Source organism: Pelodiscus sinensis, chromosome 21 (genome assembly GCF_049634645.1).
Source record: "Pelodiscus sinensis isolate JC-2024 chromosome 21, ASM4963464v1, whole genome shotgun sequence".
NCBI classification, from domain to species: domain Eukaryota; kingdom Metazoa; phylum Chordata; order Testudines; family Trionychidae; genus Pelodiscus; species Pelodiscus sinensis.
In genome coordinates, this window is record NC_134731.1 from 23,546,046 (window position 1) to 23,571,064 (window position 25,019).

General features: G+C 47.1%; 1 long non-coding RNA gene across 1 annotated transcript; it reads right to left on the reverse strand.

The window, feature by feature from the left end:
- Positions 1-275: 275 nt before the first annotated feature.
- LOC112543556 (uncharacterized) lies at positions 276-24,769 on the reverse strand. The gene is made up of 3 exons (XR_003086781.2): positions 24,578-24,769; positions 1,969-2,049; positions 276-499 (listed from the first exon to the last, which is right to left on the reverse strand). It is a non-coding gene; the product is annotated as an uncharacterized LOC112543556 (long non-coding RNA).
- Between the last annotated feature and the right edge of the window lie 250 nt (positions 24,770-25,019).

The following is a 25,019-nucleotide window of genomic DNA, read 5'->3' on the forward strand; positions in this document are numbered from 1 at the left end:
TAATTTGTCTAACTCCTTGGTGCTGGAAGCAAAATGTTCAGTTGGTTTTGAATTGGTAGAGCAGTAAGGTACTCTAGAGGTGCAATATCTTTTGTCTGCATGGAAGAATTCTAGAGAAATCACTCTAAAGGAGGTGACAGAGAATGGGACCTTCCTATTATTTTTCTTTTTAATCATCCCACTATGATTCTGCAGCAGAAACACAATTCTCAGTTAAGCAATGCACGATTTTGGCTGCGGGTGGAAAATAAAGTTAATGGGTATGTATACAACAGATGCTCTAGTGAATAACCCAGCTACTAGCCTTCCATGATCCAACATTAAGCGTCTTGGTGTCCAACGAATCAAATATTACCTGCCAGAAAAACAGAATTTGTCTCTTGGGACTGGTAGTCTAGGATACTGGTGAGAGCTGATGTAAGGTTGAAGTCATGATGTGTGACATCTTCTGCCAATGCTTCCTAGCAGAGGAGTATTTTGGAGGAAGGAATCTCCCAGTCTAGGACCAAAAGAGTCATATAGGCACGATAGCATTTTTAGAGGGGGGAATCATCTCAAGTCAACAGCACCTTTTCATAGGTCAAGCACCTAACTATTTGGGAGATCTTATGTTAAAGTTCCCTTAAAGATAATGGTACTTATCTACATGCTTAACATCAAGCACATGCTTAAGTGTTCTCTTAAATCAGTGAGTCTATGTCTACCCAGTAGCATTTTTGTGGAAGAGGAAATGCAAATGAAGCGCTCATTAACATTTCTCACACTCTCATTTGCATATTCTCTTCCTATCTGTTTTGCGGAAGAGGTTTTTGCAGAAACAAACGAAGTGTAGACGGGGCCATTTTGCATGAAAAAAAACATTTTGCGCAAGATCCTGTATACCTCCTTTTTTGAGGGATAAGGGATCTTGCGCAAAAGGGGGGTTTTGCGCAAAATGGCCTTGTCTACACTGCGTTTTTTCCCGCAAAAACCTCTTCTGCAAAACGGCTATGCAAATGAGAGTCTGAGAAATGCGAATGAGTGCTTGATTTGCATTTCCTCTTCTGCAAAAATACTACAGCGTAGATATAGCCTGAGGGGCAACCTGGGCTAGTGAGTGGGCCATGAGTGGCTCGCCTTCATTTTAGTGGGCTGCAAGATGGTCTCCCAGGATAGGGCAGTTTTGCTCCCTGCGTACCTAGAATTTGTGGAGTGAGCTGATCAAACCGTCGCAGCGCTTTGATTGGATGCAGAGGGAGCACACTGCTCCCAGTCAATGTTGTGTGCAATCAGCTTGCCCCTCGCTCCGTGTGGCCTTGCTTTAGATGAGTGCCACTTTAGTAATGCCGGTAGGAAAAAAAACCTATGTGGACAAAAACCAACAGAATCTGGCAACCCTGTGCATTGGCAACGGTAAACAAACAAGTCTTGTTTACCATTGCCCATAGAACACTGATGGGCTGCATGTGGCTCGCCGTCTGCAGGTTGCCCACTATTGTCTTAGAGATGGACTAAAGGAAGTGCCTACGTCTTTTCTAGAATTGGCGCTACAGGGTGTCAAGCTCCACTCCTGTTTGGCATGCAACACACAGGCCCTTGTTCAACTCTAGATTACACAGTAACTAAATGTAAGTTTTTCCGTTAATCTAAGGTTTAGAATTCAAGGTGACAAATCTGATTTAAGAGCTCGTAGAAATTTTGACATTAATCATTCTTCAGTGCTTTGACTTAAATCAGGTAGCCCCCTGCAATTTCTGACTTCAGAATTAATACAATCTATTTTTCAATTTCTTTTATCACAGCCATTTGTCTTAATCTGTCTCAGCGCATTGTCTCTGTTGAATACACACATGCTGTCGGGAATGACTGCATAGCTAATTTCCTTATTTCACAAGTATAGGAATAGTGTGTTTCCATCTAGCTTTCTGTGGGAAAGTCTCCTAATGTTCTGAACTACGTTAATTCCTCCCCCAGTAGGATACTACTTACAGCTCCAAATATAGCACCGTTCTGCCACCAAGCAATATGTCATTACCGATTACTCCATTTAACAACCGTCTCGTAGTACACCTGGTTTAAAGAAAGCAGGAGAAAAAGACTTTTTACGTTCTATAGGTGTTGACTTTACATAAAGGATCTTTGCACCAACTTTGATGCCTCTTATTTCCAATCATATGTATTCAGAAGGGGGAAAGATTTTCCAGAATTGTAGTGTGGGCCTCTCTGCCCGATACACTTTCAGATTGAAAAAGGAGGTGGTATCTGTCATGTCTTTCTGATTAATCAATACTGACATGTCAACCGCACACAAATGGGTCTGACATACCACCCCACTGCTCTTATTGGCTTCCTATTGCAACGTCCCATGGAAAGCTTTCCGGGGGGGGGTCTCTTAATTTCCCTCATTCCCAGTATTGTTTAGGTTCATGAATGACTGAAATCCAGGTGTGAAGGACAATTTTATCTGAACACGAATTACTTTTAAATGTCTACATTTTTATTACCAATGGCCATATTATCATCATTGGTGAAATTCCAATTATTAAAATAATTACACAAGAGTGTGAAGCAATAGAATTATTCTCTCCGCTTCTGCAAAAACCACAAGGAGTCCTGTGGCACCTTATACACTAACAGATTTATTGGAGCAGAAGCTTTCATGCATCTGACGAAGTGGGTCTTTGCCCACAAAAGCTTATGCTCCAGTACATCTGTTAGTCTATAAGGGTATGTCTATACTACCACCCTAGTTCAAACTAGGGTGGTTAATGTAGGCAACCGGAGTTGCAAATGAAGCCCGGGATTTGAATTTCCTGGGCTTCATTTGCATCTTGCCAGGTGCCGCCATTTTTAAATCCCCGCTAGTTCGGACTCCGTGCCTGCGGCTACACGCGGCACGGACTAGGTAGTTCGGATTAGGCTTCCTATTCCGAACTACCAGTACACCTCGAACTAGGGTGGTAGTGTAGACATACCCTAAGATGCCACAGGACTTCTCATTGTTTATGAAGATTCAGACTAACACAGCTATCCCTCTGATGCTTATTAAATATGTTTAGTTGTGCTCTGTTATTGTTGTTGTTTTTCTGTAACTTCATGCAGTGCAATTTAATTGGGTAAAAGATGTAATCCATGGAAGTATCTAAATCCAGACAGCTGCTTTTAAGAGGTACTTAGATTTTTTTAAAAGTCAGCATTAATCTACTGTTTCCAGGCAGTGATAGCCTTGTCACATTAGGAGATACCCCAAGAACGTGGCCCAGTATCTGACACCACTGTGTGCAAATGCTGATTTTGTATTGGCCATCACCGGACAATGTGTGCACTGGTAAAGCATATTTGGATAGTGACTTTCTAGCCCTTAGCACTTATGCTAAAGTTCTTTGCTTCAAGACACTGTACAAATATTAATGAAGCCCAGGAGGTAGGTGACCAAACATAGTATTGTCACCATCCCTTTGAATCACTCCACTGTGTCCCTTCTCACCATTACAAACATTACTTTTCTTCACAGGCTGTCCCCACCTGACCTATCATCACTCACTCAGGCTATGTCTACACTACAGAGTTTTTTCGGAAAAAAAGATGTTTTTCCTAAAAAACTTCACTTACGTCCACACTACAATCATGTTCTTTTGAAAAACAAAATCGAAAGAACAGAGGGGTTTTCCCAGCATTGGTAATCCACTTTCTAGGAGGAAGAATCCTTTTTCTGAAAGAGCTCTTTCAGAAAAAGGCGTGTGTGGATGGGGAAGAGGGCGTTCTTTCGGAAGAAGAGGAAAGAGGAAAAAGCAGAGGCGCCTGGTGGCCACTCCGTCCACAGTAATCACAACTTAAATGTGAGAGATCATCCATTCAGTGTGGACGCTCTCTTTTGCAAAAGCAGATTGCTTTTTCGATGTGCTTTGGCAGTGTGCACGCCCTCTTTCAGGAGATGTTTTTTCAGAAGATCTCTTCGGCTATGTCTAGACTGCAAGCCTCTTTCGAAACAGGCTTTTTCGAAAGTATCTTTCGAAAAAGCCTCTTTCGAAAAAGAGCGTCTAGACTGCAAGCAGTACTTTCGAAAAAGCAAGCCGCTTTTTCGAAAGAAAGCAGCGAGTGAGTCTGGATGCTTTCTTTCTAAAAAACCCTGTTGGCATTCAAGAATGCCTTTTTTCAAAAGAGCACTTTCGAAAGAAGGCGTTCTTCCTCGTGGAATGAGGTTTACCGCCGTCGAAAGAAAAGCCGCGTTCTTTCGATTTAATTTCGAAAGAATGCGGCTGCAGTCTAGACACAGGTGACGTTTTTTTGAAAAAAGGCTACTTTAAAAAAAAAAAAACCCTGAGTCTGGACACAGCCTTCTAGAAAAGCTTCTTCCAAAAGAAGCTTGCAGTCTCGACGTTGCCTCAGTGTCTGATTAGGCTTATTGCTACCAACCTCCGCTGCCCACTTGTTACATTTTCAAACAAGCACTTTCATTTTGTCTGCCATGCTTCCCCTTTGGCTGGAGGGGAGAGCCCCATCACACACACACACACACACACACCCCCCCCCCCCCAGTGCCACTTTGTCATTCTCTTTCAAATCCCCGCTTAAAACCACCTTGGCATGACACCTGCAAACCACTTGCTGGAGGGTAGTTGCTGGAGTGCTGATGCCATTGTCTACCACGCTGACTGATATTGTTTTGGGTCTTTCTGCTCACTGTAGCCACCTGTTTTTCTTTTCTCCCCTCCTCCCCCATGGGAAATTTTAAAATGAAAGGATCGTTAAAAAACACATTTTTAAAAAATTGGCTTTTTTGTTTCTCCTTTCTCTTTCCCATTCCCTTTTAGCCACTGAAAGGAATAGTATGAACAATGTCTTAGGCCGGTCTCCACTTGGAAGCTGTGCTAGTGTAACTATGTCAGTTAGGGGATGAATTTTTTACCACTTGTACTGGAAGAGACCCTAATGTGGACATTGTTATGTCAGGATAAAGGTGTCTTATTCTGGTATAATGGACCGGAAACGTTATCCTTCAATAAAGCACCTGTATACTCAGGGGTGATGGTGAAGGGATACTCAGGGGGCCACCAGTCACATGACTCCCCCAAACCCAGGAAAAAGTCAGGATAAGCCCCCTTTACTCTGGGACCCCTTCTCTTCACCCCTCTTCCAGCTCCTGCTCTGCCCTCTCCCCTCCTCTTCCCCACCTTTGCTCCATCCTCCCCCTGCCTTTCCCCCCAAGAGAGGCGGCCCAGGGGACAAGCAAGACTGAGGTCCAGCACTGACAGTAAAGGTCTGGTCCCCCCTCACTCACCAGCAGCGGCCAGAGAAATAGAGCATTGTGGTCCCAGCTCGCTCTGTTCCCCCTTCTGCACCACTCTGCTTCCTGCTGGCGAGAGTAGGGGTTATCTCGCCTATCCCGAAGAGACGTGGTAGCTGGGGGAAGCAGAGTGAGCTGGGGCTGCATTGCTCCACTTCCCCCACCACAAACTCCTCCCTACCCCGCACTAGTCCTGCAAGCTGCCAGGTGTCTGGTGTTTGCCTGGACAGTTCAGAATTCAGGACCCCCGTCCGGTAAAAAAAACATGTGAAATGTCTGGTATTTCCTGTTTCCCTTGGATGGAAGCCCAGCAGGGACAGTTTTTCCCTGCCGTGGTGCCATTTAAGGGCACAGCAACTTTTTTTTTTTTTGCTCAACAACTTTGATCTCCTGTTGTTGGGTTGGTTTTTTTTTTTCAACCAAGTTTGCCATGTTTGGGATTTTTGTTGAAAGCATCTGGCAAGCCTAACTGCAGGTGCCTGCCCTCCATGCTGGGGAAGGGAGCAGAGAAGGCCACGTCTGTGGGCTGCAAATGCTCCAGGGATGGCAAGAGAAGTCTGCAGGCTGCCCATGTTTGGGGGGAGGTGCCCCTCCTTGGGGGGGATTTGGCTCCCACTGGGGCCATGAGAGGTATGAGTGGTGTCTCAGATGGCAGGGATGGGTTTGGGAGCTTTCCTCCTCCAGCCTGAGGTTCACCCGTCACCCCTGGGCTTTTTCCATGTTTTCATTTCATCTTCGGGTTGTTATTTAAAAGTTACAATCAAGATTTGGCCCTCCGGATGCTGGGTGCTGTACATACACATAAAAGAGAGTCCCTATCCGAGAAACCTTAGAGAGCCAAGAAATACTTACTCATAAAATACTATTCATTCATGTAATCCCGTTGGTTTAATTAGGGTTAGTCGCATGAGCTCCACAGAATGAATAAAGCTGTCAGAGTCTTGCCCAAACTAAACAAGACAGACAAAGGATTAAGAGTAGGAAGAACTATTATTTCCACTTTGCAGATGGGAAACTGAGGCACGGAGCAATTACGTGACTTGCTGAAAGACATACATGAGGAATCTGTGGCAGAAGCAGATGAAAGCAGTTCTCAGTTTCAGTCCAAAGACTTAACAGGGCCACCCTTTTCATAGTATGCACTAGGGTTCCAGTCTGGCTTGTTTGAGGAGATTTGGCAAGCAACGCTTCTTTCATCATGATGGACTGTTCTGTATAACAGTGTTTCATCCCTTTCCTTCAGAGCAGCAGGCAACAATAGTAAATGCCACAAGAAGGATGGCAAATACAAACAGTCTGTGCAATAAACTCATGTTAATAGTGTTTGCCGTGTCTGCGTGGCCTCTTTGTAAAAGAAAGGAAAGATCATTCTGCCAACTCTATGTCCCAGAGACTAGTTCTCCTAATTAACCCACTGCTAAATAACCTCTTTGAAATGCACTTTATTTTCCAAGCCAGTTTTAGAGTCTGGAAACTGTTAGCTCTTAATTGGAAATTGGCTTGTTTTTTAAAGCAACGTTTTTCATACAGCACGTTTTACATGCCCTTGGGCCATCTGTTTTGTGGCCATGCTTTGCTCTCTGGGGTATCTTGCGTAGGCCAGTGGTTTTCAAACAATGGATCATGACCCAATAGTGGGTTGCACAATGTCAAAAGCTGGGTCACCTTGCAGTAGGGCAGGGGTGGCCAACCAGTTATAAAGTGCAAAAAAAAAAGGAGCCCCCAGAAAGAGCCCCCAAAAAGTTGTAGAGCAAAAAAAAGAACTGGCCCTTTAAAAAGGCTTTTTGAGGATTTTTGGCCTCAGCAAGCTCCTGCCTGCAGCCGTGGCTGCCATTTTGGATCCGCCACTTTGATCCGGACAGCTCCCCTAACCTGGTGAGCACAGGGGAGCTGGGAGGTGTGGAGGCAGCTTCGCGAGCCGCACTGACGGGGGAAGAACCGCATGTGGCTCACGAGCCGTGGGTTGGCCACGCCTGTGGTAGGGTAACCCAGTGACTAGTGAGGAGGGTACTAAGGCAGGTTTCCTGCCAGTCCTGGCACTATGGATCACCAAGCAGCAGGTCTGGGGCTCTATGCACTGCCCCCACCCTGAACTCCACACTCCCATTGGCCAATTGCTGGCCAATGGGAGCTGCCGGAGGGATCCATGCCTGTAGGCCAGGAGCAGCATGCAGACCTGCTGCTGCCCAATTCCAGGGCACAGTGTGAGCTGCAGCACCAGGAGAGGCAGGAAGCCGCCTTAGCGCCCCCACTGAGCCCCTGGCCAAGAGCTTCTGGAGGTAAGCCATGGCCAACCATGAGCATCAACCTCCTGCACCAGGTTTGAGGCCACCCTGAACCAGTGCCTCCTTCTGCACCCCAGACCTCTCATTCCTGGCTCCTCCCACCCAAAGCCTGAACTCTAGTCAATAGATATTATTATGTTGGCTCACGAGCATCTGCAATTTTCAACTGGATCATGAGAAAAAAAGTCTGAAAACCACAGGCATAGGTATTCTTAAATGATGAAGGGTAATATAAGACGGGATTACAACAAGAATCGCTTACACATTTCCTTTTGTTCATTTATCACTCAGAGCTGTTTGGGAATTTTTCAGCGAAATGTTTCTTTTTTTAAATGCCATCATTTATAAACAAGCAAAAGTAAATGTTTTAGTGACCTAAGTCAGGTTTTTTTCCAGATATATTTGACATTTTGAAAATTTTTGACATTTTGACCTTTTTTGTCCTGATTCAGAAGGGGGGAAGGGTTTGATATCTCAAAATTTTGTAAGACAGAAGAATTATTTCCCACCCAGCTGTATTTACCATATAGTTGATTTGGATGTTCTGTTCATGACAGCCACTTGTGTCTGAAAATTCATCCAGCTCTTCTTGTTAGTGGAGTCAAATCATCACCCTTTTATTTCCATGTCAAATTTTCCCCTTGCAATCATGATGAATCTCTCAGAGTGCATGTTCAAGCAGTTACGCTTGCTGTCTGATTGCAGGAGACGGTTATTGACAGGCTGTCTGGAAGTGACATACTTGCAGGATTATCCCTCTATGTCTGAAAAGCTGAATTTAGATTCGCGTTGCAGCAGGGAATGTTTATGCAGGGAGACACCAATGGTGCAGATCTGGATTTTGATGGCAATCCAGACTTTTTAAAGTGTCGCCTTCCACAGCTCCCTAAAGTGTTTTGATCTGGATCACACTGAATGACTGACCAAATGGATCCTTAGCCTGCAAACACTGAACACGCCCTGCAAGTACCTGGCTCCAGCTCTGCTGAAAGGTGCTGTAGAACTAGAAGCTTGGGGATATCTGGGTCTGTAGACATCAACTTCCTATCCAGCTGAGCCTCCCCAGTGCCCCAGGCCTTGCTCTCATTCCACTCTTTCTCACACGACTCTGCCCCATTCCACCCCACCATCCAAGCTCCACACCCCCATCCTGCCTCTTCTCCCATCTCCTTCCCCTAACTGTGCTCCATGCCAGCCCCTCTCCCTCCCTCCCAGAGCTTTTGGAATGCCACGAATCAGCTGTTCATGGCACTCCAGAAGCACTGGGAAGGCAGGGATGAGTTGGTAAGTGGGGCTACCAAGGCATGGGAGATGGGGAGGGAGGGTTGCTGGCTGTCAGTTGGTGCTTTGCATTCTAATATTTGCTCTAGCCCCAGAGCACCCATGAAATCAACTCCCCATTTGACCTGCAGCTGGTCCCACTGTGTGCTCTCCATTGCTTCGGAGTCTCCAAGGGTACGTCTAGACTACAAACCTCTTTCAAAAGAGAGCGTCTAGACAGCAGCCTCTTTTTTCGAAAAAGAGAGCCGCTTTTTCAAAAGAGAGCACCAAGGCAGTCTGGATGCTCTCTTTCAAAAAAGCACCGTGTGCATTTCAATAACGTCTTTTTTCGAAAGAGCACTTTCAAAAGAAGGCGTTATTTCTTGTAAAATGCGGTTTTCCACGGTCAAAAAAACTGCCATATTCTTTTGATTAAATTTCGAAAGAACGCAGCAGCAGTTTGGACACAGGTGAAGTTTTTTTTTTTTAAAAAGGACACTGTTTTTGAAAAAACCCTGTAGTCTAGACCCACCCAGTGGTGGTGTTACATGCAGCCTCTGATTTCCCTTCCCTCCATAAGATTTTGTCTATGGGGCTGGTTGTTCTTCTCCTTCCACTGGCCCCCAGGTTCCTCTCTGGCCTGCCTTGCTGTTAGGCATCTTCCTGCAGCAGCTAACTCCCAGCCTTGCTCTGACCCAAGTCTAAGTGGAGGGTCTACAAGCATTGGGAAGTCTGCTTGCTCTCTGCCATGGAGCAGGCAAAAAAACCCTCCATCCATCACTCATGGTGTGACTGACGCTGGGAAATGCCTGAGGGTACATTGGGGTGCTCCCTCCTCCGCCTCAAACAGTGCAGGTTACCCCACAGCAGGTCCCTGGGCAAGATGGGGTGGGGTGGTACTACACTCCTGGAAGGGGCAGGGCCTTGGCTGGAAGGTGCATGGCCAAGACATCCAGCCCCGCCCTCACCCCAAATTGCGGCACAGCACTCCAGCAGTGAATTAATGAGCCCACAGCTCCGGCTGTCACTGTTGCTGCGGTAACAGAGATGGCAGCTGGAGGCTCCAGGTCCCGTTGGATCGCTAGGCCCCAGGGCAACTGTCCTCTTTCCCCCTCTGTTGGCAGGCCTGCCACCGGCTGCTCATTGCAACACAACGTGGGAAGCTTTCCGTTGGGATTTTTCTCTGTAAAGTGCAATGAATCGAAGCAACCCCTTGCCCCAGCCCTACTCTCCACCAAGAGTGGAAAAAAATCACCTCAGAATGTATGCACAAGTTACGTCAGTTGAGGGTGGAGCTGAATTTTGAATTTCCTCTCCATGGGAAATTCTGACATTTCCCCATTTGCTTCTGTCTGGAATAGGAGTGAAATGTTTGGTAGAAAAGGGAAATTCTGGGGGGCAAAATTGATTTGAAAGTGTTATTTCTGGTTATTGAAGGGGCCTGAAATGCTCTCCTTTGGATCTGTTTGATATTAAAAGGCATTTTCTTGTAGTACTACATTATCTAATGGGGGGTATAGTTCAAGACACTGATGCTCCCATTCTGCTCTTTGGACCAGTCCCTAAGGGTGCATGTAGACTGTGGCGCTATTTTGGGATATTTCCAGTATTCCGAAATAGCGTAGGCCGTGTCTTGACAATGCGCCCATTATTTCAATTTTTTTTTTAAATAATAGGCATGCTATTCTGATGTCCCTGTAAATCTTGTTCCACGAGGATTAAGGGACGTTTTGAAAGAGCGCTCTATTTTGAAATTTGGCACTGTATAGACAGCACCAAATTTCAAAATAATGTACTTAAAAATACTCAATCAAATCTCCCAGTATACGCTCGGTCATGAGACTCCCATGATGCACCACGGATTCCAAAATCTATAGGAGATTGGAGGGAATTGGAGTCAGAACTACACCTGCAATAAGGTAATGCACCATGAGCTTTTACAACTTAATGCTTTTGAATTGATTGGAAGCACAATGTTTTTGGTCAGTTAAAAAAGCAACCAATTCTTATTCAGGTTGTACTGGCCTGTAATATTTCATTTAGAATTTCCTCTGGGCAGTTTTGTTTTTTGCAGAAAGCGCATTTTCTACCGGAAAAAACCCTCCAGTGGAAAATTCCTGGCAGGAGTTTGACTATGAGTACTTCAGCAACCCACCTTTGCTGGCACATTTACTTGTAAGGGAGGAAAAGAGCTTCTGTGGCTAAGACATTGGACTGGGACTTGCAAGATTTGGTTTCAGTTCCCATCTCTTTCAGAGACTTGCCACATGGCCCTGGGCAAGTCACTTTCTCTCTGTGTGCCTCAGTTCGCCCAGCTGTAAAATGGGGATAAAAATTCCATTTGTTCTTTCTATTCTGACTGTAAGCACTTTGAAGCAGGGACTGTGTCTTAAGACACATTTAGTATAGTGTCTAGAACAGTGGAATCCTGATCACAGTAGGGCCTCTAGAAATGAGAAGTAATAATGTGTAAATTTTTAAGCTCAAACACCCAGACTTAAATTTCAAATACACTGAAAATTCAATGTGCAGCTCTCAGTTACTTAAAACAGCCAATCAGGAAACAGAAACAATACCCCATGACCTGAGTAACTACGTGGCACAGCTGGGATTTTGAATATTTGCAATGAACCGCCAATGAGTGATTTGCAGGCAGGAACTATTTGTGAATAATTTTGTGTAACGAATATGTTCCAGAATTTCACAAAATGTTCAAAGGGAGATGAAAGGTGAAATGCAGCCAATAAATTATTCACGACAAATTATACCCGGAGCTCTCTTCATCACAGAGATGAGACAGAATTATTGACTGGACATGGAAACCAAATTTCATTTCAGAGAGATGATATTAAAATACTGGTATGTTGGTTTAATTATGCTTAGGCTATAAAGACATTACTCTTCCCCTAAAAAATATTCCTTCGGTAACGGCAGCCAGATTGATACTCTCCAAGTAAAGTGCATAGGACTTCGTCCTCTAAGCTACACGGTAGAATTTAAGGACAACGCTGACTTGCTTCAGCAGTGAGATGCATTGCTGTTAATTTTCTTTGCTTATAATTTGCAAAAGGACAAATTATTATGCCCAGTATCTGGCCCAAAGAGCGGGGCTGAAACACGTGTAATTAAACTGTGGGGTGGGTGGAAGAATCTTTCCTCTCCCCACAGGCTATGGTACTCTGACGATAGTTGCTGGAGTCCCCAGAAGTGTGAAACACTTCTGGGGACCCCCAGAAGTGTTACCCCCCTTCCACCTTCAGTGAGAGAGATTGTGGGTGTTTAATTGGGTGTCCACTCCCCGTTTCCTCCAGTCTCTTCACCACCCAACCAATCTCCTCATGTCTCTGCAGTTTAATAAAAGGTCGCCCCAACATCCAACTTCTCCTTTGAAGTGTCCCCCTGTAGTGCACTCAGAGTAATAGCAGGCCCGCTGTCTCCCAAAGGAACAGCGCACATGCCACCTTAAATGAATCAGTTCAGGATGGGCTCCGTGTACAATACTACAGCACTGAGATACTTTTATAGACGGGGTCGGCAACCTTTTCGAGCCAAACGCCATCAAAATTCAGAACCCGTGGTCAGCAAAGAGCTGTCTAAAAATGCCCATTTGCAAGGCTGAAAATATACAACTTAGTATGATTGATTATTGACATAATGATTAATAATAGTATACATACAACATTGTACTCACAGACTTGATTTAATGGGACTTCTGCTGCTGCATCTGCTCACACATTTCTTTGAAGTTAACATCATAACAGGTCAAATCCAGCTTCATGCATGCAGTCAGGCTGTCTTCGGTCAATCTTATGGCAGGGAGCTGGGGAGGAGGGGGTGCAAAAGTCTGAGCTGGGGTGTATGATGGGCTCAGGACACAGAGTTGGGATGTGAGGGGCTGCAGGAGTGTTATGGCAGGGGACTAGGGATGTGGGGGGAACAAGAGTCTGGGGATCTGGGGCATGAGGGGCTCAAGGTTGGGGAGTGGGGAGGATGCAGGAGTGTTATGATGCTGCAGCCAGATGGGGATTGGGTCCCAATTGGGGGCTTGTTGGCCAGGCTTCACTTTGAAATAAAGTAAAATAGTATGTCCAACACAAAAGGTTTCAACATTGTCTACTTATGGCGGAGCTGGGGAACCTCTTTGGGGTCAGGGCCACTGACCCACAGGAATATTAGTCAGGGACCCACACAAGTGAGAAGCAAAACAAACACAAAAACAACCCCTCCAAAAAACCCAACCCTCACTGATGTGGCCCTCAACTGAGACACCTCACTCCCCTGGTGCTCCAGCTCCATGATGGGAGAAGGGGCAGGGAGGACTGAGGTTCAAGGCCTCAGGCCAGATTTACTCTTCTGGGGTTCCAAGATTAGTGGATTTTGTGGGTCCCCCTAGGCTCTGGGGTAGGGTCAAAAATGAGGAGTTAAGAGTGTAGCACAGAGCTGCCAGTAAGTGAGATAGGGATGTGGGGTGCAGGATCTGGGCAAGAGGCAAGGTGCAGGAGGGGGCGAAGGGGTGACGTCTGGGTAGGAGGTAGGGTGCAGGAGCAGGCCTGGAGTAGGGTGTCTGGCCAGGCGGAGGGTGCAGGAGCAGGTGGGGGTAGGTGTCTGGCCAGAGGGGAGGGAGAAAGAGCAGGGGAGTGGGAAGGAGCAGGCTGGGGGCAGGGTGTCTGTCCAGGGAGAAGGGTGCAGGAGCAGGCTGGGGGCAGGGTGTCTGTCCAGGGAGAAGGGTGCAGGAGCAGGCTGGGGGCAGGGTGTCTGTCCAGGGTGAAGGGTGCAGGAGCAGGCTGGAGGCAGGGTGTCTGTGCAGGGAGAAGGGTGCAGGAGCAGGCTGGGGGCAGGGTGTCTGTCCAGGGAGAAGGGTGCAGGAGCAGGCTGGGGGCAGGGTGTCTGTGCAGGGAGAAGGGTGCAGGAGCAGGCTGGGGGCAGGGTGTCTGTCCAGGGAGAAGGGTGCAGGAGCAGGCTGGGGGCAGGGTGTCTGTCCAGGGAGAAGGGTGCAGGAGCAGGCTGGGGGCAGGGTGTCTGTCCAGGGAGAAGGGTGCAGGAGCAGGCTGGGGGCAGGGTGTCTGTCCAGGGAGAAGGGTGCAGGAGCAGGCTGGGGGCAGGGTGTCTGTCCAGAGGAATGGGTGCAGGAGCAGGCTGGGGGCAGGGTGTCTGTCCAGAGGAATGGGTGCAGGATCAGGCTGGGGGTGCAGGGTCTTGGCGGGGGAGGGTGTGAGAGAGGACTGGGGATGCAGTTTCTGGGCATGAGGGGCTGGGGGGACACTTACTTGATTTTGCCCCATGCACCACTCCCAGCCACCAGAGGCTTTCCCCACTACTACAATGGGAGCAGCAGGGAAAGCCCCCAGGGAGCACGTCCACACACTTCTGTTCCCCCGGCCAGGGGAGGGGGAGGGAAGCAGCAGTGAGAAGCCTCTTCTGGCTCCAGCTTCTTCCCCACCAGCTGGATCCAGCAGGGACACTCGGGGCTTCTCCTGCTGCAGGAAGCCAGCGCTGGCGCTCCAATTGTGCCGGCGGCCGTGAGGCTGGGTGCCAGTGGGTTCCCTGCTGGGGGGGCGGGGTGCAAAAGACCCTGAGCCATATTTGGCTTGCGAGTTATAGGTTGCCAACCCCTGATTTACAGCAAACACAATTGTAAGTTTACTGACCCAGATTTAAGAGAGAACGAGCAAGGAAAATGGAAACCTGTAAAATAAAACCAATGCACGTTTCCTAGAGACTAGACTTACTTGCAGTGGAAAGCAGTGGTCTCTCCCCCAAAGCCTTTTGGAAATGTTTCCAGTCAAGGCTGGTTGGGGTCTTATTTTCACGAGTGTGTAAACGTGCTATCGATTTACTCCCTAGGTACAATGGGATCCCTTTTCCTGTTTCTTTCATATTCCCCACAGTTCATTTTTTGCCTCCAAATACAGGGCAAACCCCTGTGGTTCTGTCTCTCTTGTCACCTTGCTGGTTTCCCATCCCCCTGTCGACTTCCTCCGTAAAAGGAGCTTCTGTTGTTTTGGCCTCCAGTGCTTAATTTACAGGCAAACCCAGAAAGACTGGAGAATATATATCCCCTGTCAGTCAGAAAACTGTTACTCCACCCTGCTTTGAGTCACATGTTAGGAACCATATTTTCATCATGCATCCATAACTTATTACAGAGCATCAGTATGCATCGTTCACATTAATATTAATGAACAGAGAGAGTCTGGCTTACACAACACATTGTCATGAACTGAAATACATATAACAGGACATTCTTGTAACCCCTTTACCAGTGAGCACTGACAAGTTCTTAGGGTTTTGTTCAATGTGCATAGCTTGGACCGTCTCCTGGGCTTCTCCCCAAATGTAGACTCTCCTCTCCCCGTCAAAAGGCTATGCTGTTCCAGAGAAGTATAGCATGTGCATTTTTAGTAGGTATTCTCCCCTGTTCAGCAAAGCACTTAGCATCTGTTCATTTTCAAACATGTGAGTAATCCCCTCCCCAGTCAGCAAAGTACCTCAGCATGCTGTGAGTGTATTGACAAAGATTGAGCTTTAAGTGAGTAAGGAAAATGAGACTTAAATACATGCTAGTGTGATGTATGAAAAAGGGATTCGATTATTCAAGCACTTACCGTTAAGCAGTTGCTTCTCTGAATTGGGGCGTCTAGCATCACTAAGAACAGCCAGACTGGGTCAGACCAAAGGTGCATCTAACCCAGCATCCTATCTGCCAACAGTGGCCAAACCCCAGAGGGAGTGAACAAAACGGAATCATCAAGTGATCCCTCTCTCACCATCCATTTCCAGCCCCTGACAAACAGAGGCGAGGGACACCTTTCCTGCCCATCCTGGCTAATAAGCATTGATGGACCTAACCTCCATGAATTATCTAGTGCTTTATCTGGGTCCTCGTGTGACCGTAGAATCTGCAGCACAGACTGAATGCGAACCTTTGGCCACCACTTTAGACAGCCCCGTGGTAAAAACATCTTTCCCGCACGTGCACGACAGCTTTCCCCTTAAGCGCTGAGCTGAGACTCAATGTGCATTCGGATTTTCTCGGTGCTGGACCACACTCCACGTCCTCTGCTTCAAGTGCTCCTCCTAGCTTTGTATCCTTGTGACAGACATCCAACCTATCAACTGCAAACAACCCCTCCCACCCACAACCTGGTCTCCTACGGCTTGGTTGTGCCAGTTAATTACTGGCAGCCAAGTAGTCCCCAGAAACCCCAGTTGAGATCAGGGCCCCATTGTGCTCGGTGCTGCATTTAGACACAGTAAACGATTTTATCATAGAATCATAGAATATTAGGACTGGAAGGGACCTCGAGAGGTCATCGAGTCCAGCCCCTGCCTCATGGCAGGAACAAGTACTAGTTTTGTTTGTTTGTTTTGTTTTTGCTGTTCCTTGAGTTAACTGTGCATAGGGTAGGTTTTGCACAGATTAAGTCCTTAATGGCTCCCTTCTGCTATACTTATTATAATAAACAGAGTTGATTTTTGTGCACAAATTATCGTTGTCTTTCCTTTAATCCCAGGCTACGTCTACACTGGCACCCTTTTCCGGAAATGCTTAAAACGGAACAGTTTTCCGTTATAAGTATTTCCGGAAAAAGCGCGTCTACATTGGCAGGATGCTTTTCCAGAAAAGCGTCCGTGCCGATGTAGATGCGCTTTTCCGCAAAAAAGCCCCGATCGTCATTTTCGCGATCGGGGCTTTTTTGCGGAAAACACTACTGTGCTGTCTACACTGGCCCTTTTCCGGAACAGTTTTCTGAAAAAAGGACTTTTGCCCGAACGGGAGCAGCATAGTATTTCCGGAAAAGCGGCTGATTTCTTACAGTAGATCGTCAGTGCTTTTCCGGAAATTCAAGGGGCCAGTGTAGACAGCTGGCAAGTTATTCCGGAAAAGCGGCTGATTTTCCGGAATAAGTGGCCAGTGTAGATACAGCCACTGTGTTCTTGTCCATCTGTCCTTACATTAGGAGCTTCCCAGTGCAGGGACTTACTTTCTTGAGCATTTGGAAAGCACTTAACCCATTGTAGGTGAAAATAGTAATAACTGATCCGATTGTTGCATTGAAGGAGGTAAGTCATTGTCGGCTCACGCTATTGCACTGGGGGCAGGACACCAGAGATAATGAACTAATGATTTGATTTAACATGTGTGACAGACCTAAGCCAGCAGCCTACCACACTCTGGTCCTATTGGATGCCAGGAGGTGGGTGGGCATTATCCTGCCCACATATAAAGGACCTCCCTGCAGCCTACGGGGAGGATCCACAGAGCCCAGAACACCAAATGAGTCCTGGGGACAAATAAAGAGAAAACAGGGACAGGTGTGGAGGTCTTACAGTCAAAACAAGGGAACCGGATAGGGACACCAAGCAGAGAAACCCAGACAGGGCCCACTGCCCTTCAAAGGCCTTGAAAGAGCCAGCGACACCACCCAGTGGAACTCTGCCCAGATGCGTGAATGGATACAGGAATGGAAATAGACCCCATGGTTGCACCAGCCCCCTCCCTCAGCCAACCTCTGCTCCCTGGTCTTGTAGATTGCCATCTTGGCCATAACCAGGAGGAGGTTGACGAGACGGTCCTGCAACTTTGTGGTGCCATGCATGGGGTGTGCATAAATTAATAGGTGAGGGGAGAAGTGCAGCCAGAACCTCAACAAGAGGTTCTGGAGGAGCCAAAAGAGGGGCTGTAACCTGGCGCACTCCACATAAATGTGCCACCAGGGTCTACCTCAAGCCACAGGGGTGAACCGTGCCAAGAACATGCCTGGGCTCACCGCGCCATGGAGGATTCTCCAGCTGATGTCCCCGGTAGGCCATGGAACCAAGGTGGAGTAAAGACTGGCCCACCAAAGCTCCCCACCCTCTATTGGTTGTAAGAAGTCCCGCCACGTGAAGAGCGTGAAGCATAAGCGTGTACTGATTACTCTTTGGCTGCAATGCGTACAGCCAGCTCAGATGATAAGGGAAGGCACGCGAGGCAAGGGGCCGATGGAGAGATCAGTAGGGTCAGGGGTAAAGAGCGGGCGGGGTGCACACTCTCACAGGACCCTGTCAAGATATTAAGGGGTTTTCACCCCAAAACTATGCACTAGCCTGTGCTGAGTATGGCTCACTACACGATGGACCCTGCCTCCTGTAAAGAGAAAGGGATTGTGTATAGGACCACAGCGAGTCTCTGAGGCTGATATTATCCACCAGTAGCGCGAGACTCACAGGGCACAGCCAGAACTTTGCCGCACATGACAAATCCATTGTCCCATTCACGCTATAGGTTCTTTATTTCTTTATTTGGTTATCTTATGTCGGAAGGTAATGTCCTTAAATATCTAGCTCTACAAACCAATGCTTGAAAATGTTTTGTTAATTCCTCCTCCATTTTATCGGTCTTCGTTATACTTTCAAAAACTCACACTAAAATTCCCGATGGCTCAGGCCACAAGAGCACATGTTGGTTCATACTGGAAGACACAATTTGTACCGCCCCAGTTAGAAACATTGGTCTAAAAAGCAGGAAGAGGAGGAATCCTATGTATATTTGTGTGGTGGTGCTTTTGATTCTGTATTACTAACTGGAGACTTGTTTGTGGCTACTGGATTGCTTTCCCTTATTGTTATAGGCAGTCTTTCAACAACAAAAAAAAGAAGGCTTTCAAAATGCTAATCAAAGCATTAGTGTTTCATCATCATTGGCTTGCAAAAAACAATGTCTAGATCAATCTATCCATTTCTAAATCTTCAGAGAAACAAAATTTAAACTCGTTTTTCCAAGGCCAAATGTCAATCATTCAAAGGAATCTATATGAAATTTTAATTGCAAGATGTTCTGTGCAAATTTAATGAGTGAAATAAGAGATCTGAGAATTCAAGCATGCTCAGCTCATGCATAATGTTGACTTAAATTGGCTCTCTAGAGGGGCTGGGAATTGCGTTTTTAGAATTTACACACTGATAGAGCAAATGTACTGGGCTCTGTAGGTTAAGGTCATAAATCAGAATCATTTAACTGCCTTTGAGTGATTGCTAGAGACTATAATGGCTGAGTGAACTGGCTTCAGCTACAGGTGATTACTCTGCTTGGATTATTGAAATGCTACTCAATATTCATAAATCAGTGATCATTAATCCCCCAAATAGTTCCTGTCAGATTTCTAAATACATTTCCTACTGGCTAATTGAGATTGAAACAGACTGGAATGCGCTAGCTCAGAATCAAAGCAAGGGAGGTGCGTTGCCTAACTGTGATTGGAAACCTGTCTTTGGGGGCAAATCAAACCATTTGGGGTGACATGCACAGCAGCTAAAATAAACCGATCCAGGCTGTTTTCGGAAGGAGCCGTTGAAGCGGGTTTTGCAGATACAAGGTGTGATGATTGTAAAAAGGCACCCGGCTGCATTTCTGTGGCACATGGGTAGTTCTCAAAGCTTTAGCTAGGAGGTAGTGACATTTTTTGGTTTTAGACACATCAAACATCCCAAATGCCTGGAATCAAGCTGAATGCTGAGCAACGTTTGGATGTGTTGGTTTGGAGAAGCTTGTCGCAGTCTTCCCAACAATTCCCTCAGGAGGGATAAGAGAAATGAAAAGGCCTGTGCGTGCTGCTTGTCCATAGGCCCGTTAATTTGACCTCACAGATTTTTTTTTTTTTAGCATGGCAGATCTTAGGTTCCTTTTGTTTTGGATACTTGTTCTATTCCTGCTCCTTACAGGAACGTTTATGTGAATTGTTCAATGTAAATATAACAAATGCTGTACTTAAAAACAGCGCAGTGCAGGCTGGCAAAGAGGCCTGGGCCCTCTGGAATCATCGTCTGGAGTCCAAGTCATCAAACTTCAACCCTTGGACTTTCTGATATCGTTATAGAGCTAAATACAATCATGGGCCTCACTTCAAGGCCCATATTTGCAAAATAGTCCATATGCTAGGACCAGGGGAGCCTGAGCAAGGTATGGGGAGAACCCAGCTCCATGCTCCTGGAAAGGATGGGGCCTCAGGTGGAAGGAACGGGCCAGGGGTCGCCAGCCCTCAGCGCTGCCCGGAGCATGGCGGTCACTCCCCAGCCCTTAGAGCCAACCAGACCACACAGCGTCTCACTCCAGTGGCGATTTAAAGGGCCAGAGGCTTCTGCTGCTGCCACTTCTGCTGTAGTGACAGAAACCCCGGGCCCACCGCCAGGAGCCCTAGGCCCCTTTAAATGTCTGGGCCCTGTGGCAACTGCCTCCTTTGCCCCTTCTCCGCCCATCTGTGGGCCTGGCTAAGGCTCACTCATTGCGTACACACGTTAGCATTCCTTAGGACATGCCCTAGGACCGAGGCTTTTCCTCCTGTCCCGCTAAACTCCCTCCCCACTCTGCTCGGCACTTATTACACGATCCCTGCATTCCTCTCAGCCTCCATTAGAGGCACGTATGTGTCGTTTTCAAAGCTCTTTGGCATTCTTTGCAACAAAAGGCTGTAGGTAAATGTCCAAGTGTTTGCACTGCCGGTGGTGTTAGGCATTTGCCATGGTAGAATACCACAGCAGACACCACTGCAGAAAGGAGAAATCCTCATGCCCCGCTTAGTTCTCAGACTAGTGATTGGCACCACTGATGAGAAGATGGGATGGAGAGGCACAGTTTTGAATTTGGCATGTCTTCAGTGTCTTTCATCGCGGGAGACATTTTGAAAACCCTAAATATGCCAAATACTTCACAGAGAGAGGAAAACATTGTGTTCACAGCTGCAAAAAGGAGACTAACTGAAAAGGAGCTGGGGGTTCACGTGGCTCACAAAGTGAATGAGTCCACAGGTGATGCCGTTGCAAAAACGGCTAATCTCCTCCGGGAGGGTGTTAACATGCGTTTTGTGGGTAAGACGCAGGAGGTAAATGTCCCACTCCACTTGGCAGCCGGTAAGGCCTCAGCTGGGAGAGTTTCATAGAATCCTAGAACACTAGAACTGGGAGGGACCTCGCGGGGTCACCGTGTCCGGTCCCCTGCCCTCACGGCAGGACCAAGCGCCATCTACGTCAGGGGTCAGCCACCTATGGCTCGTGAGCCAAATATGGCTCTTTTGCAGCTCGAGTTCAGTCCCCCCCTCCCACAACCACCACCCTAGTTCCCCTCGTGCTGGTGCTTCAGCCTCGCAGCCCCCCTCAAGATTGGGGCACCAGTGCCGGCTTCCTGCAGAAGCAGGGGTGGGGGAAGCCCCGAGCTGCCCCGCCAGATCCGGCTTGTAGGGAAGAAGCCGGAGCCAGAAGTGCCCCTCCCCTTCCCTTGTGTGAGGGAACATCAGTGCACTGACCTGCTTCCCGGAGACTTTCCCTGCTGCTTCCATTGGAGAGAGCAGGGAAAGCCTCCGGTGTCTGAGGCATGAAAACAAGTAAATGCCCCCCCCCACTCCTCATGACCAGACCCTGCACCCCCAGTCCTCTCAAGCACCACCTCCCCCAATGAGACCCTGCACCCCCAGCCTGCTCTTGCACCTTCCCACCTGGCCAGACACCTACTCCCACCCTGCCCCTGCCCCCTCCCTTGTTCCTGCCCCCTTCCTCCCCAGCTAGACACCATATTCCCAGCCTGCTTCTGCACCCCACCTGCCACCTGGATCCTACTCACTGGCCGTCCTGTCATGCACACCCCAGAAGAGTAAATCTGGCTTGAGGCCTTGAACCCGTGTCCTTCTGGCACCAGGGGAGTGAGGCGTTTCATCTGGGGGACCGCATCAGTGAGGGTTGGGGAGTTTTGGAGGGTTGGGTTTGGGGGGGGGAGGTTGCTTATCACTTGTATGGTTCCTGACTGATTTTTCTGTGGGACAGTGGGCCCCCAACCCAAAAAAAGATTCCCCACCCCCTGCCATAAATACAATGTTGAACCCTTTTGTGTTGGACATAATATTTTATTTTATTTAAAAATGAAGCCTGGTCATTTGGCCGCAGCATCATAACACTCCTGCATCTCCCCCACTCTCCAACCCTGAGCCCAACATATACCTGAACCCCCTGCCCTGAGCCCCTCATACTCCCATAACCCCAGACTCCTGCACCCCCCATGCCCAATCCGGAGTCCATCATACACCCAAAATCTCTTCCCTGAGTCCTTCATACACCCCAACCTAGACTCCTGCACCCCAACATCCTCAGCCCCCGCCATAAGACTGACAGAAGACAGCCTGAAGATGCACATACCTGGTCAAATCCAGCTTCATGATGATAACTTCTGCTGCTGCATCTTTTCACACATTGCTTTGAAGTCTCATTATATAGTCTGTGAGTCCAATGTTTGACTTATGCTATTATTAATCATTATGTCAATTATCAGTCACTAAATTGTATATTTTCGGTCATGCAAATGGGCATTCTTGTACCGTTCTTTGTTGACTGCTTATTCTGAATTTTGATGTAGTTCGGCTCATTGGTTTCAGAGGTTGCCAACCCCCGATATAAATCATCCCTGATAGATGTTGGTGTAAACTGCTCTTAAACATCTGATGACAGGACAAGAAGCAATGGGTTTAAACTGCAGCAAGGGAGATTTAAATTGGATGTTAGGAAAAACTTCCTAACTGTCAGGGTGGTAAAACACTGGAATAAATTACCTATGGAGGTTGTGAAATCTCCATCATGGGAGATATTTAAGGAGAATAATTTTTCTCCATCCTCTTTGAAACAACTTTTTAGGTACCTGAAAGCTGATATCATGTCCCCTCTCAGTTTTCTTTTCTAAACTAAACAAGCCCAATTCTTTCAGTCTTCCCTCATAGCTCATGTTCTCTAGACCTTTAATCATTTTTGTTGCTCTTCTCTGGACCCTCTCCAATTTCTCCACATCTTTCTTGAAATGTGGTGCCCAGAACGGAACACAATACTCCAATGGAGGCCTAATCAGTTGTGGGTGTGGACAAATTTCTTCAATGTGTCACTTTATTGTTGTAAACCTTGACATGAATGCAAACATAAATAAAAACGTTAAGGGTATGTCTAGAGGCATGTAAATTAGACTACCAGACATAGTCAATTAAGAGGGGATTTAAAATAAATCTTCATTAAAGTAAAATACAATGGCTTTATTAAAATAAAAATGGCCGCCGCTCCGTGCCGGCTCAGCTGATCATCAGCACAGCGCGACAGTCAAGATGCAGATCGGTCGACAGGAAATGCCTTTGTCGACTGCTCCCTTATGCCTCGTGAAACGCGGTTTACAGGAGCAATCGAAAAATACGTTCCCTGTCAACCAATCCATGTCTTGACTGCTGCACTGTGCTTACGATCAGCTGAGCCGGCACAGTGCAGCGGCCATTTTTATTTTAATGAAGCGGGGGATATTTAAATCCCCGCTTCATCGACTATGTTGGGTAGTCTAATTTACATGCCTCTGTTGGCAGAGTGTAGTCTAGACATGCCCTAAATGCCTTTGGTGCAAAGCTAGCAATCCAGTTGAAAGGGAGGCCCAGAGAAAATAGCAAAACCCCACCTTCTGCCTCTGATTCTTTTGCTCTGGTGTTTTAAAAGATCTCCGGGCATGAAATCTGTTAATAGTAGCAATGTCAAAGGTGTAAGGGTTTGTGCCAAGCATTGGGGCTTGGAGTATATGCTAATTAATTGATCTGAACTCAGCTATAGGTCTAACTAATGAACCCAACCCTTTGCGTTTTATATGAATGTGCTTCAGATGAGAATTCCTGGTACTTTTCAGAATTTTTTTCTCTCCGTTGGTGTTTATATTTTATAGCCTAGCACCACTTAATTACTTTGCTTGGAATTAGAGTTTATTCACTGATAAATTATAAATGCTCCTGTAATCTCTCCTAAGCTCCTTGAATTGGAGAATGACAAATACGCCCAGATCGTTGGCTCCCTTTAGGATCATTTTTGCAAGCTCTGAGGAGGCAACGCCTTGGCAGCCGGATTAGAAACGTACCTTGGAGCTTCAAAGCCTCACCTTGTGCTGGTAACGAGTATTGTTATAATACGGCTATAATACATTTGAGTCCAATCACATCACAGTCCACGCACCAGGCTCCCATTGTGCTAGCCCCTTTACAAGTAGACCACAAAAAGACTGCGCCTGCCTGCGGTAACGTGGCTTGCCCAATGGGCTGGAGACCCGGAGGCGAGTCAGTCCTGATCACCAAGGCCTAGATCTTGGGAATAAGACTTCCGCTGCCACCACCCAAATATTAATAACGCGATTAGGGGAAAGATCATTTGGGAAATCTCACCCCTATTGTACAAATCAGGACACACAAGTAACCCATGCCAGGTTAATAAAAAGAAAAGAGAAAACTTGTATTATTACAACAATATTCCTCTTGCAAGCATAAGGATCAGATGGAAAGGTAACAAAATATACTCATGGAGGAATTACACCAGGGGCTAGAACTTAGTGAAACAGAAAAGCCAGACATCTCTTAAGCAGTGCCAGATATCAGATCCCATACCCAACCCTTAAAACAATAAAGCCTAACGAAACTACCTAAACTTTTCCCTACTTACAGATGTGAAGAATTGTTTCTTGGAGAGAGAGAGAGACATGCTTGTCCCTCCCTGTAGCTGCAGAGGATCACCCAGAAAGACAAAAGGAGAAAGGAAAAAACCCAAATTCCTTTGTCCCAGTTTGAAAGTCCCACCTACATTCCTACTGGTCACTTCACCTGGCTAGGTGTAGTTAACCCCTTAATCCCCAGGCTGCTGGCTAACCCTCATAATCATGACAGCCTCGTCTACATTTCGCAGCACCACTGATCTATTTCAGCTGTGCACATTGTGTAGCTGAAGTCCACATACTCACCGCGGTGTCTTGCGTGTGGTAAGGTCGGCGGGAGCTGCTGCCCCATCAAAGTTGGCTGCTCTTCTTGTCCTGGTGGCACGCCAGAGTCGAGGGGAGTACTCTCGGTGATCGTGTCCAATCACAGGCCCAAATAACTCGCCACCTACAGCAGAGAGAGTCCCAAATAGGACTGAGATGCCAGCCAGCAGGATCTGGAAGCAGCCTGCCAAAACAGAGAAGACCCCAGGCAGGAAGGCCAGAGGAGAGGAAGAGAAACCTTTGTTATGTGTGAACTTACAGCTGGATTGTGCTTTGAGCTGTTGAGATTTCTTTGAAGTTTATTTAATAAACTCTGTCCCCCGGGAAAGCTATTTTTGACTTGGATAAAGCCTGGATGAAGTTTTCTTTGAACATTCCAGGAGAGGAAACTGAGGCTGCACACAAGCTGGTGGCTTGCTCCTGC